Source organism: Chlamydotis macqueenii, chromosome 15, assembly GCF_036417535.1.
Source record: "Chlamydotis macqueenii isolate bChlMac1 chromosome 15, bChlMac1.mat, whole genome shotgun sequence".
Lineage (NCBI taxonomy): Eukaryota > Metazoa > Chordata > Aves > Otidiformes > Otididae > Chlamydotis > Chlamydotis macqueenii.
The window spans coordinates 3,742,624-3,755,438 of record NC_141570.1 but is presented as its reverse complement, the minus strand read 5'-3'; the positions used below and the strand labels follow the sequence as shown (position 1 = coordinate 3,755,438).

General features: G+C 58.8%; 1 protein-coding gene across 1 annotated transcript in view; it reads right to left on the bottom strand.

Annotated features, from left to right (window-relative positions):
- LOC104482952 (ATP-sensitive inward rectifier potassium channel 12) overlaps positions 1–9,568 on the bottom strand; it is a 32,321-nt gene extending 22,753 nt beyond the window's left edge. The window contains exon 1 of the mRNA XM_086759662.1: positions 7,637–9,568. The gene's annotated coding sequence lies outside the window, so the exon portion shown is untranslated. The remainder of the gene's footprint in view (positions 1–7,636) is intronic.
- Between the last annotated feature and the right edge of the window lie 3,247 nt (positions 9,569–12,815).

Below are 12,815 nucleotides of genomic sequence, written 5' to 3'. Positions count from 1 at the left end.
ACCCTAAAAACCACCGTTCTCCCCGTTACATCCCGCATCCTTGCGCCCCTTGCAGTCCCCTCCGGCACCATCGCCATTGATGCCATCGACATGTCCCCGGATCCCAATGTGCAGCAGCCACTGCGCAGGGGACAGCGCATGGACGCTCCACGGCCCCCGGGGCTCCTGCGGCGCCCGCTCGCTCGCTGTTACATAAACTGCCTGGAGCCGGGACTGTTTTCGTTTGTGTTGCCTACAACACTGCGCACTTCAACTTTATTTGCGTAACAAATAATTAATAATAATTAATGACTGGGAGAACGGTGCAGATTGCCAGATTTTGCTAATTAGCGAACAAGCGCCATCACAAAAAAGCGAAGGCAGCACACAGCCCCGTCTCCCTGCCGAGGGTGGGCTGCGGCCGGGGATGCCGTGGGGCCGGTGGTCCCAAGGGACTTTTGACCCTTTTTGTGGAATGAGGAGGAGGAAGAAGAGCAGGCAGAGGCGCTATGGGTGGTGGTCGGACAGGCCAACGGTGCTCACGGGGTTTGTGCTGGTGACCACACACGGGTGCCTCGACGCAGCCCCGCTCCGTGCCTGTACACGTGCCGTGTCACAGCATCCCACGCCCCGCTTTCTCCGTGCCCTTATTAGAGCCTGGGACAACACGACATCATTGTCTGGTGATGGCACTGCTCCATATAATTAACGGGAAAAGCGGCACCAGCTCATTAGAGAAAAGCCTTTGCTCTGGCAGCCCCACAGCTGAATCATGCTGGGGATGCTCTTCCCCCGAGACCCCCCTGCATCACCGACACTGGAAAATATGGAGGAGCGAGGACGTGAGCGACGGGATGTCCTGTTTGGTGACACCTGGGGTACAGAGTGACTTGGCAGCTTCTGCCTGGACCTCACATACCTGCAGCTGCCCTGGGGTCTGGGAACAGTGACCCTGAGAGGGAGGGAAAGGGAAAAGAGAAAGGGAAAGGGAAAGGGAAAGGGGAGAAAAAGGAGAGAAAGGAAAAAGGAAGAAAGGCAGGAAAAGGAAAAGGAAAAGGAAAAGGAAAAGGAAAAGGAAAAGGAAAAGGAGAAGAGAAGAGAAGAGAAGAGAAGAGAAGAGAAGAGAAGAGAAGAGAAGAGAAGAGAAGAGAAGAGAAGAGAAGAGAAGAGAAGAGAAGAGAAGAGAAGAGAAGAGAAGAGAAGAGAAGAGAAGAGAAGGAAAAAGGGAAAAAAGGGAAAGGAAAGAAATGGAATTATCTCGTTTCTGATCTGCTCAAGCACTGACTGTCTACTGCACACGTGTGCACGTGGGAGCTCTAAGAGCAGCGGGGCGCTGGGGCGAGCGATGGACAAAGCCCCCGGACCCAGCCGGCGGGAGCCAGCCCGCGGGGAGCAGGATGCTTTCCTCCCTGGGAGGAGAAGGGATGAAGCAGAGCAAAGCTCTTTCCCTCTGTCCCCTCCACCAAGCCCTTCAGGTCCCGCTCGCTTCCCTTAATCCCTGCAGCAGCCCGGACGAGCCCTGGGTGCCGGCACAGCCCCGGCGCCGCTCGGCATCACTCCCGCTGCAGCTCCAAACCAGCCCCTCGCTTCACACCACCGTTAGAGCAGAGCTGCGTGTAATTTCGCTTCGCTGGCTCTCCTCTGAAACTGTAATTCCTTTGCTCCACTGAATCGCTTCCCCTTCAGCACCACACATAATCCATTGCACTGTAATTACACGGGAATTTTAATATCTGATGCATTTATAAGATGCACTTAATTCATCAGCCCCTTTAAGTACGCTGTCATTACAGCCCTCAGCGCGGTAGGAAGGATGACTCGCTGTCAGATGGAGATTAGCTGGCCCCCGTGTGTAACGAGTTGGAGGGCGTTCTCAGCCCAGCTCAGATCCGTCCCTGGGACAGCCGAGGCTGGGGAGCAGGGCCCCGCTGTGCCGGGTGTCCTGGGCCCCCGAGGCGGGGGGCTTGGCAGTGCCAGGGCTCCCCTGCTCTGCTGCAGAGACCAAGGGCAACAGGATCCAGAGCAGCACCCGACCTCCCCTTTCCCAGACCCCTGAATCACCAGGCAAGGCCAGACTGGGCATTTCAGAAAAGAAGGGCCCGATCCTCCAGTATTGGGGAAGTTTTATCGCTGCAGCTCGAGCACCAGGGGGTCCCCGAAAGTCTCCCCAAGGTGAGGGATCTGCGTTTAGATCCCTCCAAACCTCTGAAGAAAGCAGAAGCTACTGAAGGCTTATTTTTTCCTGGCATTTGTTTCGGTGGCTCCTTTCCAGCCACGTCCTAAAAGGGAACCAAAGGCCTTTGAGCCTCTTGCAGCGAGCACAATGCAATGATTTTCCCAGCCCGGGCAGGAGGGATGAGCTCACTGGCGTCCTTGGTTCCCCTCGGCATCGGGGCGCAGGGTCCCGGTGCCGTGTGCCGCGGGGACCCGGGGCTGGCCGGGGTGAAACGCCGGATGAGCCTGGGAACAAGGGACAAAGTGGGAGAGGGAGGGTGGGAGTCTCGGGGCTTGGTCCCTGCATCTGCCCCCAGTGAGGCCACCTCGGTGCCGGCCATGAGGCACCACGGAGGCGCAGCCGGCGGCACTGGGTGACCCCACACCCTCGGGGTGGGACAGAGACCCACCGGGTCCCCGCAGTGCCTGGTGACCGCTGGGACAGAGCCAGGGCCCTGCGTGACTCCATTGCACAAACCCTTCTCCCACCTCCGGCGAGTTGTGCCGGAGCAGAGCCGTGCCGGAGCAGAGCCGTGCCGGAGCAGAGCCGTGCCAGAGCAGAGCTGCGATGACATTTCAGCTGGAGGGGGTCTCTCCCTCACCCTCCCTATTGCAGCACCCTGTGCTTCCCTGGGGACATGAGCTGGGGCAGGAAGGGTGCTGCGGCCAGCCTGGTGTCCCCACCCACGCCATGTCACCGGACCATGGCAAACTCCAGAGCTGCACCTCCCTGCCAGGGCGCTGCACCGAGCACCAGCAGGTCCCCGCACCCACGTGCCAGACCAAAGCGGGGAGACTGGCTCCGGGGGCAGAGCTCAGCCTGGACCGGGGCATCTCCAGCCCGGGGGTGTCCAAGGCGCTGGTAATGTCCCACCTCCTCCTCCTTGTCCAGAGGGACTCTGGATTGGTTCCCCACGGGGAGTCACAGCCCCCTGCCTCAGTTTCCCCATCCGCGCAGTGGGGCTGTGGTCTCCGAGGAGCACAGAGATGGGAGTGTGGTGGGCAGGGGGTGCCAGCAGGGTCTCTAACCTGACCTCTCACTTAGGACCAGGGCAGGGGTCTCTCCGCTCCCCTCCTCTGACACCCGGGGGGGGTTTCAGCTCCCAAGGTCACCAAAGAGACTGGGCTGGGGGCAGACACCCCAGCCCTTGTGCCCAGCCAGCCCTGCCAACACTCCCCCCCCCCCAGGTCCTGGCCACTCCCTGGCGCTTGTCTGCCCCCCGAGTGTCCCCTTCCCTCCCCTATCTCCCCAAAAAGCAAATATCCAGGGAGATGGGCTCCGTGCTGCAGCTTTGCCGGTGGCACTGGCGGCTGAGCAGAGCAGACTGCAGCACGGCCGTTACGTAAGCCCGAGTCGGGTTCCGGGGATGTAGGACACCAGGGTTATCCCCCAGCCCACCCACAGGCTGCCACCCCCACCCTGCCTCAGCCCCAGGGCTCACAGACTGTGAGGGAGACCCCCACCCACTCAGCCCACACTGCAAGGGGCGCAGGGGGACGTGGGGTGGCCCTGGGGGTTGCTGTGGCCCTGCCATGGGGTGGTGGCAGGGGACAGCAGCAGGGGGACATAAATGTGCAGGAGGGTTGCGTTGCTGTGGGGCAGGGAGTGGGGCAGGAGATGGGGTGGGACAGGGGCTGGGAGGCAGCGGGTGCTGCACCCACATCCCACCGAGCCCTTCTGCAGCCCCAGACACGACTTTGCTGGGGCTCAGTTGCGCAAACCAGAGTGCAGGGATGGAGCCGGGTGGCCAGGTTGTGACTCCTGGGTTGTGTCTCCCTTGGGGTGATGCATGGAGCAGGACAAACAAAGCCGGGACGAAGGATCCCAGCCGCTCTCCCAGCCTGCAAACTCCTGCTGCATCTGTATCCCCATCCCCACATCTCCAGAGGGTCAGCATCCCTGGGTGCAGCCTTCCTGGGGTCAGGATCCCTGGAAACAGCACCCTTGGGATTAGCACCCCTGGGTCAGCATCCCTGAGGAGAGCATCCCCACTGCCTCCAGTACAGGTCGGGGAACCAGGATCAGGGCTTCCCAGAGCTAAAGAGGAGACCCTTCCCCCGTGGGACAGCCCCGGCATCACCTGTGGGAAGCGGAGATGAGGGATGGCCTAGCCCGTGCCATTGCGGTGGCACGGCGAGCGGGGAGACAGTACTGGCAGCACCGAGACTCCCCCAGGACAGAGCTCTAAAGGGCTGGCAGGGGTCTCCCCATGTCCCCCAACCACGTGGCATCTCTCCGGCTTTCTGCCGGGCGTAGTCTGGATCTGGCTATTTCTGTTTGGGGGAAGGGGGAAAAAAGCCCAGGCTAAGGCTGCCGGCGATAGGAGATACCAGAACAGGGAATTAATGTTAATTAATTCATAATGACGCTGAGATAGTGATACCAGATGCTTCAAAAGTCCAACGGGGGAATCTGAAAGAGCTTTGCAAAAAACCATCGCCCACCGGCAGTCCTGCCTCGCTGCAAGCTGGGAACGAGGGAGCGAGCTGGGAACAGGCACCGAGCTAGGAATGAGCCAGGAAAGGTGAAAGAAGGGCATATCCCAGTGAGGTGACAGGCCAACAGTCTCCCACAGGTGTGGGGAGCAGCACTGGGACCCTCCCCAGCCACCTGCACCCCCACGCCCACCTTTCTCCCTCTCATCCCAACTCAAAAGCCGGAGTGGGGCCGGGGCAGCAAGGTGCCCACCGTGCTTCACTCCCCAGGGCTCTGGGTCTCTCCAAGCCCCTTAATGCTCATTTTTTCTCTCCTTTCCTCCATTTCGGACATGCCGGGTGCCGGACAGGGGATAGGGGTGCTCTGGGGCACCTGAGGGCCTGCAGTAAGGGTGGAAGAAACAGGCTCATGATCCGGGACAGGGACACGGGTCCTTCACCAGTCGGTGTCCCCACACTCGGAGGACAATTCTCGGCTCCCGCAGCGAGTCGGCAGCATGAGGAACGGGTGCAAGTTGGGCTGATTTCTCCCTTCTCGTCCACGAGAGTCGGCCCTCACCCAGTGCTGTGGAGCTCGGACCAGGCTGGACCTCAGCCAAGGGGCGCAGAACAGCCTGGAACAGCGCTCGAGCCCTGATGCCACCTCCCCAGGCCTGGGGATCACAAAGCCGGCGCCAGGAAAGATGAAACTGTGAATACTGCAGAAACCGGGGTGAAACCTCTGGGCTTGGAGCCGTTCACCAGCCTGGCCTCCCCGGCCATTCGAGGCGATTACGCTCCCCCTGCAATGATACAACAGCACCTGCACCCGGAGGGGACCCCCAAAACAGGCGCTAAGGGAGGTGGCCGAGGCCACCCAGGGTCCAACAGTGGCAGAGCAAGACGGACGGCATGGATGGGGCCCGGCACTGCCATCGCCGCTTACATAAAGCGCCCGCTCCGCGTGCCACGCGCCCGAGCGGTGACAGGAGATGGGGACGGATCCGTCCCTCCGGCAATCCCTCATCCTGAAGGCACTCCTGCTCTTTCTAGAGACGCCACCCTCAAAACTGCCGCCCTGTCCCCTTTCCTACCCACACAGAGGTTGGGTGAGGCTCCCGTGTTTCTCAAGCATGTTTACAACCTAAAACTTGACACCAGCTGGGGAGAAAATGCCGGGTTTCAGCTCACCGTGCGGTTCCCTCGACAGCTCCTCCGAAGTTTATCTGCAGCGGGGAAGGGTTCCCATCGCGCTGCCGGTGAAGCCGTCCCTGCGGCCTCGGCCAGCCGGCGAGGACAGAGGGGACCCACGGCGAGCCGCGGCCGTGCCCGGAGCATCACGGAGCACCACGGCACCGTGTCGGGGAGAACGCCACCATCCCACCCCGGCTGCTCCCGGGGGACTCGCCGTATCCCCCGGGGTCATCTCAGGGCTCAGGGAAAATAAAATCCGCCTTGGCTTTGTAGGTAAAGCAACACTTCTGGGTAAAGAGCAGCAGGGGCAACACAGGATTTCAAAGTGCGTCGTAGATCAGAGGCAAGAAATAAAGTGGCCTTTACGGAGCCTTCCCCAGGAAAGCCGGTGTTTATTAAGCCCATCCAATGCGGATGGGAACGCTCGCTGTTATTTCAGGCCTGGAAGAAGCAGGCGAGGATTTTTTCTTCTTTTTTTTTTTTTTTTTTCAGTCTTGTTTTCATTATTTTCTGGTGGCTTTGTTGCTTTGTGCTCACACAAAGGGAATTTCACCTGCTGTTCAGAACAAAAGGCCCCAGAAAGTTTTGCAGACACAGGGATGAGGGGAAGGAGCTTTATAGACGCAAAATGAGTTGTTGCAGGGTTTGGGATTTTTTTTTTTTTCGCAGCGAGCTGTAAAAGGTCTCCGGCCCTTTGGTGTCCACAGGAGACCCAGACGTGAGTGCCCTGTCCCCACCGGTGTCACCCCCGGGCCGGGAGCAGGGAGGTCTCATGGCCCGTACGAGACTGGGGTGGATTTAGGGAGGACAGGGGTTCGTGGAAAGGCAACGGGATCGCTTCTCATCCCTTTCGGACGCGAGCAAAGTCATCACCGTGCTTTCTAAGAATGGGAAAGAAAAAAAACCCAGCCCTCGTTTGCCAACACCACTGCAAAACAGGTGGTTCAAAATCACAAGTGCAGGGAGGGGGAGAAAAACCCCTATTTGGCGATTTTGTGCTCACGTTCGCTGCAAAACTCTCTGGGAACGAATCCTGCTAAATACACATCATTTTCCCTCTAAGGCTCTTTGCTCTATAATTAAGAGAGACTTCTAAAAATACAAATAGCCTCCAGCACCCGGCAAAGGCGTGCAGGTGCTGCTAACTGGAAGCACTTTAGTACAGCTCATTTTCTGGACAATTTTACTAGCCTGGCTCGCTCTCAGCGCCGATACTATTACAGTGATGCAATTATGCTGCTGCTGCTGTCGTTGTCGGCTTGCTTTGCTTTTTTATCCCTGCGCTTTGCGGTTCGCCTTCGAAGCACCCCCTCCACCCCGGGCTCAGCCCAAGCGCGCGGGTAGGTCCAGGCTGGGAATCAGAGGGGCACGCGAGCGTGCACGGCACACGCGCGTGCACAGACGTGTGTGCACACATAGGGGCATAACCCCGCACGGGCGTTTCCGAAAAAAAGCTGGTATGTAAAAGTTTTGGCCGAGAAAGCGAGCTGGCCAGGGGAAGCGAGCGGGAGCCCGGCGAGGCACCGGCGCTCCCCGAAAGGCAACGGCAAACCCTCGCCGTTGGCCACGGAGGGAAGGGGCCCATGGCATCAGCACCGTGAGGGCAGCCAGCTTTCCAAACCCTCCCCCTCCCCAAACCTAGCGTTTTTGGGCACAGGGGCAAGGAGGGGGAACTTCACCCGCGAAGATGCCGCTGCGAAACTTCCCCGTCTTATTTCTCCATTAGGGCTGCGATAGGTGGAGGCGATTGACTCACTATGAGACTGCTGTTTTTGCCTCTGACTTAGGATGAAGAGGGAGCTGGAGGCAGGCAGCCGCCGGAGCCGTCACTTACCTCTCACTGCATCCAGCCCCCCCGGCCGTGGGGCTGCAGGTCCTGGAGAGTTAGCTGGCAGGGGACCCCAGATCCACTCGGGTTTCTCCCAGGACCGATGGTCGGCTGCTGCTTCTTAGGCGTAGACCCAACCCCTCCATTCCAACCACGGGAAAAAAAAAAAATATTTCTTCTTCCAAAAGAAAACAAATTAAAAAAAAAAAAAAAGGGAGATTTAAAAAAAAAAAAAACAAACCACTTTTTTTCTTGGTTCGGTTTCCCCCTGCCACTGCCTGGAGGAAAAAAAAAAAAAAAAAAAAGGATAAATCCCAGCGACCAAGAGATCCAGACTCAGGTGAATTTAGCTTCAAACTCCCTCTGCGCTTTCAGAGCCTTCACCCTCAAATGGGCTAGGGAAGATGCTGGGGGACCCATCGTCGCCAAAATGTCATCAAATATCCGTCGGGCTCAACTCCGCTCCTGCCCGGGGAGGGTGGACTTCTTCCCTGCTCGCTGCGCGCTGTGGAGTTGGCAGGGACCTGCCTGCTTCAGCCTCAGCGTGGAGGGTGGGTGGGTTGGTTGGTTGGTGTGGGTTGGTTTTCTTTTTTCCTTTTTTTTTTTTTTTTCTCGCCGCTATTGGTTTTCTCGCTATCTGATCCTGAGCGGAGCGCTGCAGCTCGCCGCTTCCCTGCTTTTTTTTTTTTTTTTTCCCCCTCAGCTCCCAGCCTTTTGACAGGGAATGAAACACAGACACCCAGTGAGACAGGCTCCAGCTTCTACAAAGCTCCACTCCCTCCTACCGCCTTTGTCCGCGAACAGCAACTACTCCAACTCTGCCCGTAGACACGAGTGAACCTCTGCATCAGCACTTTCCTAATGGCTGCTTCTCCCGAGTCCTTCGGCCCTTCTTCTTCTTCTTCCTCTCCTCCACCTTGATGGCTTCCGCTTGCTTTTTTCTAGCCTGGCTCCGACAGCCACAACCGCAACGATGCAACAACCCTTTCCCGACGGATCCATCTCAGCTCCCCCGCGCCGGCTGCTGCGGTCGGGGGGTTGCGGCCCCGCCGTCCATCACCGTCCTTTCTGGGCGCCTTCCATGAAAAATCGATGGCGGGTACCGTGTCCGCGGAGGCTTCGCTCCCCTTTCGGCTGGTTTAAGGGGCAGGGTCTGCGTGCGCGGAGAGGAGTTGGGGGCAGAGGGAGGGCTGGAAATTGAAGCCACTTATTTTTATTGCAGGCAGGGATTTTTTTTTTTTAAATTTTTTTTTTTTTTTAAGATTGATTGCAGTCCAAGTTTATTTCTTGGTGGTGAGCATTATTTTAAGCCGTTTGGGAGGCTTTGGGTGTTTCCAGGACACCCTGTCCTTATAACAGCGAGGCCTTTTTGGAGAGGGTCAAAGTGAAGCCCCGCTCCGGCAGCCTTTTCGCCCCCGCGGAGAGGAGCGGGCGGCAGAGGGACGCTGCAGCGGGCTCACAACCCCGGCTGGCTGCCAGCCAGCGGGAGACGCAAACCAGCCACCATCTGTAATTTTTGCTAGACTTCCTCCACACTCAGTCGCCCGCGAGATCTCAGGGCTGCTGCCTGCTCCTTTTTTGGGGATTCGCGGGCTTCGTTCAAAAAAAAAAAATAAAAAAAAAATTAAAGGCGGGAGACCTCCAGCCCCGACAGAGATGCTCAACACCACTCAGCTTGGCTGTCCCACGGCTGGCAGGGCACATAAAAACCATAAAGTCCCCCAGCACGTGGAGAGGTTGCCTCCCACCCCTTCTGCAGCCTTCTCTTCACTCTTCAGCTCCCAGCATGGATTTGGGACCAGTGGTCCCTATTTCTCTTCTCCCTTCAGCAGCGTCCCGGAGCAGTGACTCTCCTTGTCCCCAACTCCCGTCCTCTCCCCACATGGCGACGGAGCATCACGCTTCCTCGCTGCTCCCAAACACCCCCGAACTCCGGAGCATCTCCTGGTGACGCAGCGCTGCCTCCTCTCCCCTCTCCACGCTAACTTCCTCATCTCACCCCATTGCATGAACCCCTCAACAGCTGAATTTTAACCAACGTTTCGGGATGGAAAGAACCACAGGGCCTTGTTCTGGCAGTGGTACGCCTAAGCCCCCAGAGATGCTCAGCTAACAGCAGGGATTCGGGTTTTGCAGGCTGGAGGGGACACCAGCCCTCGTGCCGGGCACGGTGGCCACGAGCACAACAACCCAGGGAACAAAGGGGCACTGCCAGTATCCTGACCCCAAAACACTCCTCCTTTGTGCCTGTTGGGCAGCCCCTCACACCCTAGCTTGCTCCTCTCTTGCCTCCCCACCGCGCTCATCACTTGCGGAAATCTTTCCGAATCCCCTCCGCCTCCTCGGTGCCCAGCCGGCTGTGCCAGCCCTAGGCTCCCTCCACTCTACCCAGCAATAAATATAATTAACGCACTGGGCAGTCCAGAAATTGGCCGCAGTGCTGTGGCGGGCGGCTGGCCACAGACCAGGGCCGAGCAAGGAGGCATCGCTCGGCCAGGGGAGAGCGGCTGCGGGGTCCCCAGCCCTGATCCCCTCTCTCCCTGGCACGATGCTCTGTCGGGGCAGCCAGGGGGAATTTTGGGCTGCATGAGCAGAGCAAGGGTGTTTCTCCAGCAAAGCAGCAAATGGGAGATGGATGGAGCTTGTAGGCAAGGGGAGACAAGGGCACACTGCGGGGCTGCAGCCCTTGGGGCCGGCTGGGATGGAGCTGGGCAGCCAAAATTGGTGAGGCTGATGTCCCATCACCCTGCCACGCTGGTGGCTTACTCCTCACGCCCCGGTTTGCTATGGGAAATGCAAAGAAACAGCCTGGGACTTCCATCCCAGCAGACCCTGGGATTTGCCCAACCTACATTTTTGCCATGGCTCTGGGCATCGCTGCCCCAGGGCTGGGAAGAGCCGTGGGGAATCCCATCGCTGCCCCGTGCGCCCGTCTGGGGGTGCAGGATCATGATCCCGGGGAGCCCCAGGGCCGCGGTGGGTTCCCAGCTGGGGAATAGCTCAGATCAGGATCCAGCCTCACCCTGCAGCCAGGCCAGCTTCAGCCGCTCGCTTAGGAACGGTCAAAGCCAGGAAAGGAGGGCGAGAGGGCGAGGCAAGGGGGGACACCCGGCAGACCCCTTCCCGACGCCTGCAGCACGGCTGCGCGGGGCCGCGAGCAAGTCAGCGCAGAGCCATTAGGGCTAATTTAATCAAGACGGATGGCCCAATTGGAGGGCTGCCGCCCATAAATCCCACGCTCGCGCCGTATTAGTGTCAGGGCTCCTGGAGGAAGAGGGCGAGGGGGAGGCGAGGGCGACGCGGGGATGGGGAAACGCGCTAAGTCACCCATCCTCCCGACGGCACGGGGCCGATCGGATCGGGTGCCGCCACCCATCCCGTGGCGAGCGGCCTGGCCCTGGGGACACAGCCCGCCATCCTCCAGCTCCTCCAAAAGCCCAACGGCTGAAGAGGGTGGGATTTGGAGCGAGCGTTTTTTGCTAAACGCCAAAAGGTGCAGGGTTGTTAACAAATCCCCCACGCCACAGCAAGGTTTTGCTCCCATGGAGGTCTCCCCAGCTCGCTCCTAAGGGATTTTACAGCACAGTAGAGGCAGGGTGCTGGGGAAAACAGGCTTGAAGTTTCACAGCAGATCAGAGTGCAATAACTGGGACTCAAAAGCACAAGCTGAGAAAGACCTAAGGCTGACGGATGCAGCATCCGCCCCAGAGCCCAGCCGAGACACTCCAAACTCAAGCCATGCCAGACGGCTGCGGGGCTGTGGGACATCCCCATGGGGTGCCAGCCTGGCTCTCCCAGCACCCTTCCCACCTCTGCTCCTAGAAAGACCTGTTTCAGGCTCTGGGTTGCCGTCTGGTGACCCAAACTTGCCGTGTTCCCTCATCCGCATCTGCTGGGCACGGGCAGCGGGAGACACGCGTGCCGCTGTGCCGCACAAGCTGAGTCAGGAAATAAGCTCTCATCTATCAAAGTTAAAAATAGCCGTTATCTGTGCCATTAACAGGCCTTGCCCCTGACGCTCCGGCCGAGCTGGCTCCCATCTCGCCGCCTGCCCACGTACTGTGGCCATTGCGCTCCCGGCCGAAAAATCGGCTGCGGGGAAGGCACCGGACGGCTGCGGCCATCTGCTCCGGGCACTGGCATCGCCATCAGCGCGGGGTGCCGGCTCTGCCAGGTCGTGCTGTTGGCCGGCGCAATGGTGCGGAGGGCCAAGTCCTGGCGGGTTTCGGGAAGAGAACGGGCCAGGGGATGCGGCAGACGTATGGGAGGATGGCGTGGGTTTGTGGGCATCGCTCTCGCCCCCGGAGCGCTCACTGAGGCTGCAAGGGAGAAAACAAGGGTGCTGGCCCAGTACAGAAGAAAAGATACTTGTGTGATAGGGATGGGGGTTTACTGGGGGGATCTCAGCCTGGAAGAGCAGTTGAGGCCATCAAGGAGCAGTTGGATGATGGAGAGATGGATGCTCAGACCTGGTCTCCATGTCCAGAGCATCTCGAGGGCTATGCCAGCAGCTGATTAGCAGGGAGCACGACCGAAATAGCTCAGGGAAGCTGAACTCCGGGCACAAGGAGTGATGAACTGTGGCACTGCCATAGATTTATCTAGAAAAAGGAGAGCGGACATCCCTGTGCACCTCTGGTTTCTGGCCGTGCTTCAGCGGGGCCGGGAGGGAGGGCAGGGAAGGAGCCGGATTGCCGGCGGGAGGAGTATGGCAGCTGAGGCCAGTGCTTGTGGTGCGTTTATGAGACCACGCGCAAGGTCTCGAGGACCAGAAAGTGCCGACGGGGGCAAGAATTGGCCACTGTCGTGCAAGGGTGTGGAGCCACTCTCCATAGGCTGGGTACAAACAGCACCGTGCCCAGCACTTTTGCATCCACTAGCCCGGGAAAGAAAAGCAAAGGTAAGACTGGGCCTGAGGAACCACCAGCCAAGAGCAACAGCCTGTCTTATGAAAAGCCACAGAGCAGATGAACCATTTCTCTCCCAAAATGGCTAGCACAGGGGAAGGAAAAAAAAAAAAAAAAAAAAAAAAGACATTTGTGTTTCTGCCAGTCAACAAAATGAGACGCCACTTGTAGCCAGTGAAACTCTGCAGATTTTGCTAATAAAGGATTGCTCCATCCAGCTTCCAGCTGGATTCCAGCCCCAGCCATGACATGGACGCTGGCAGCGTCAGCCGTCACAT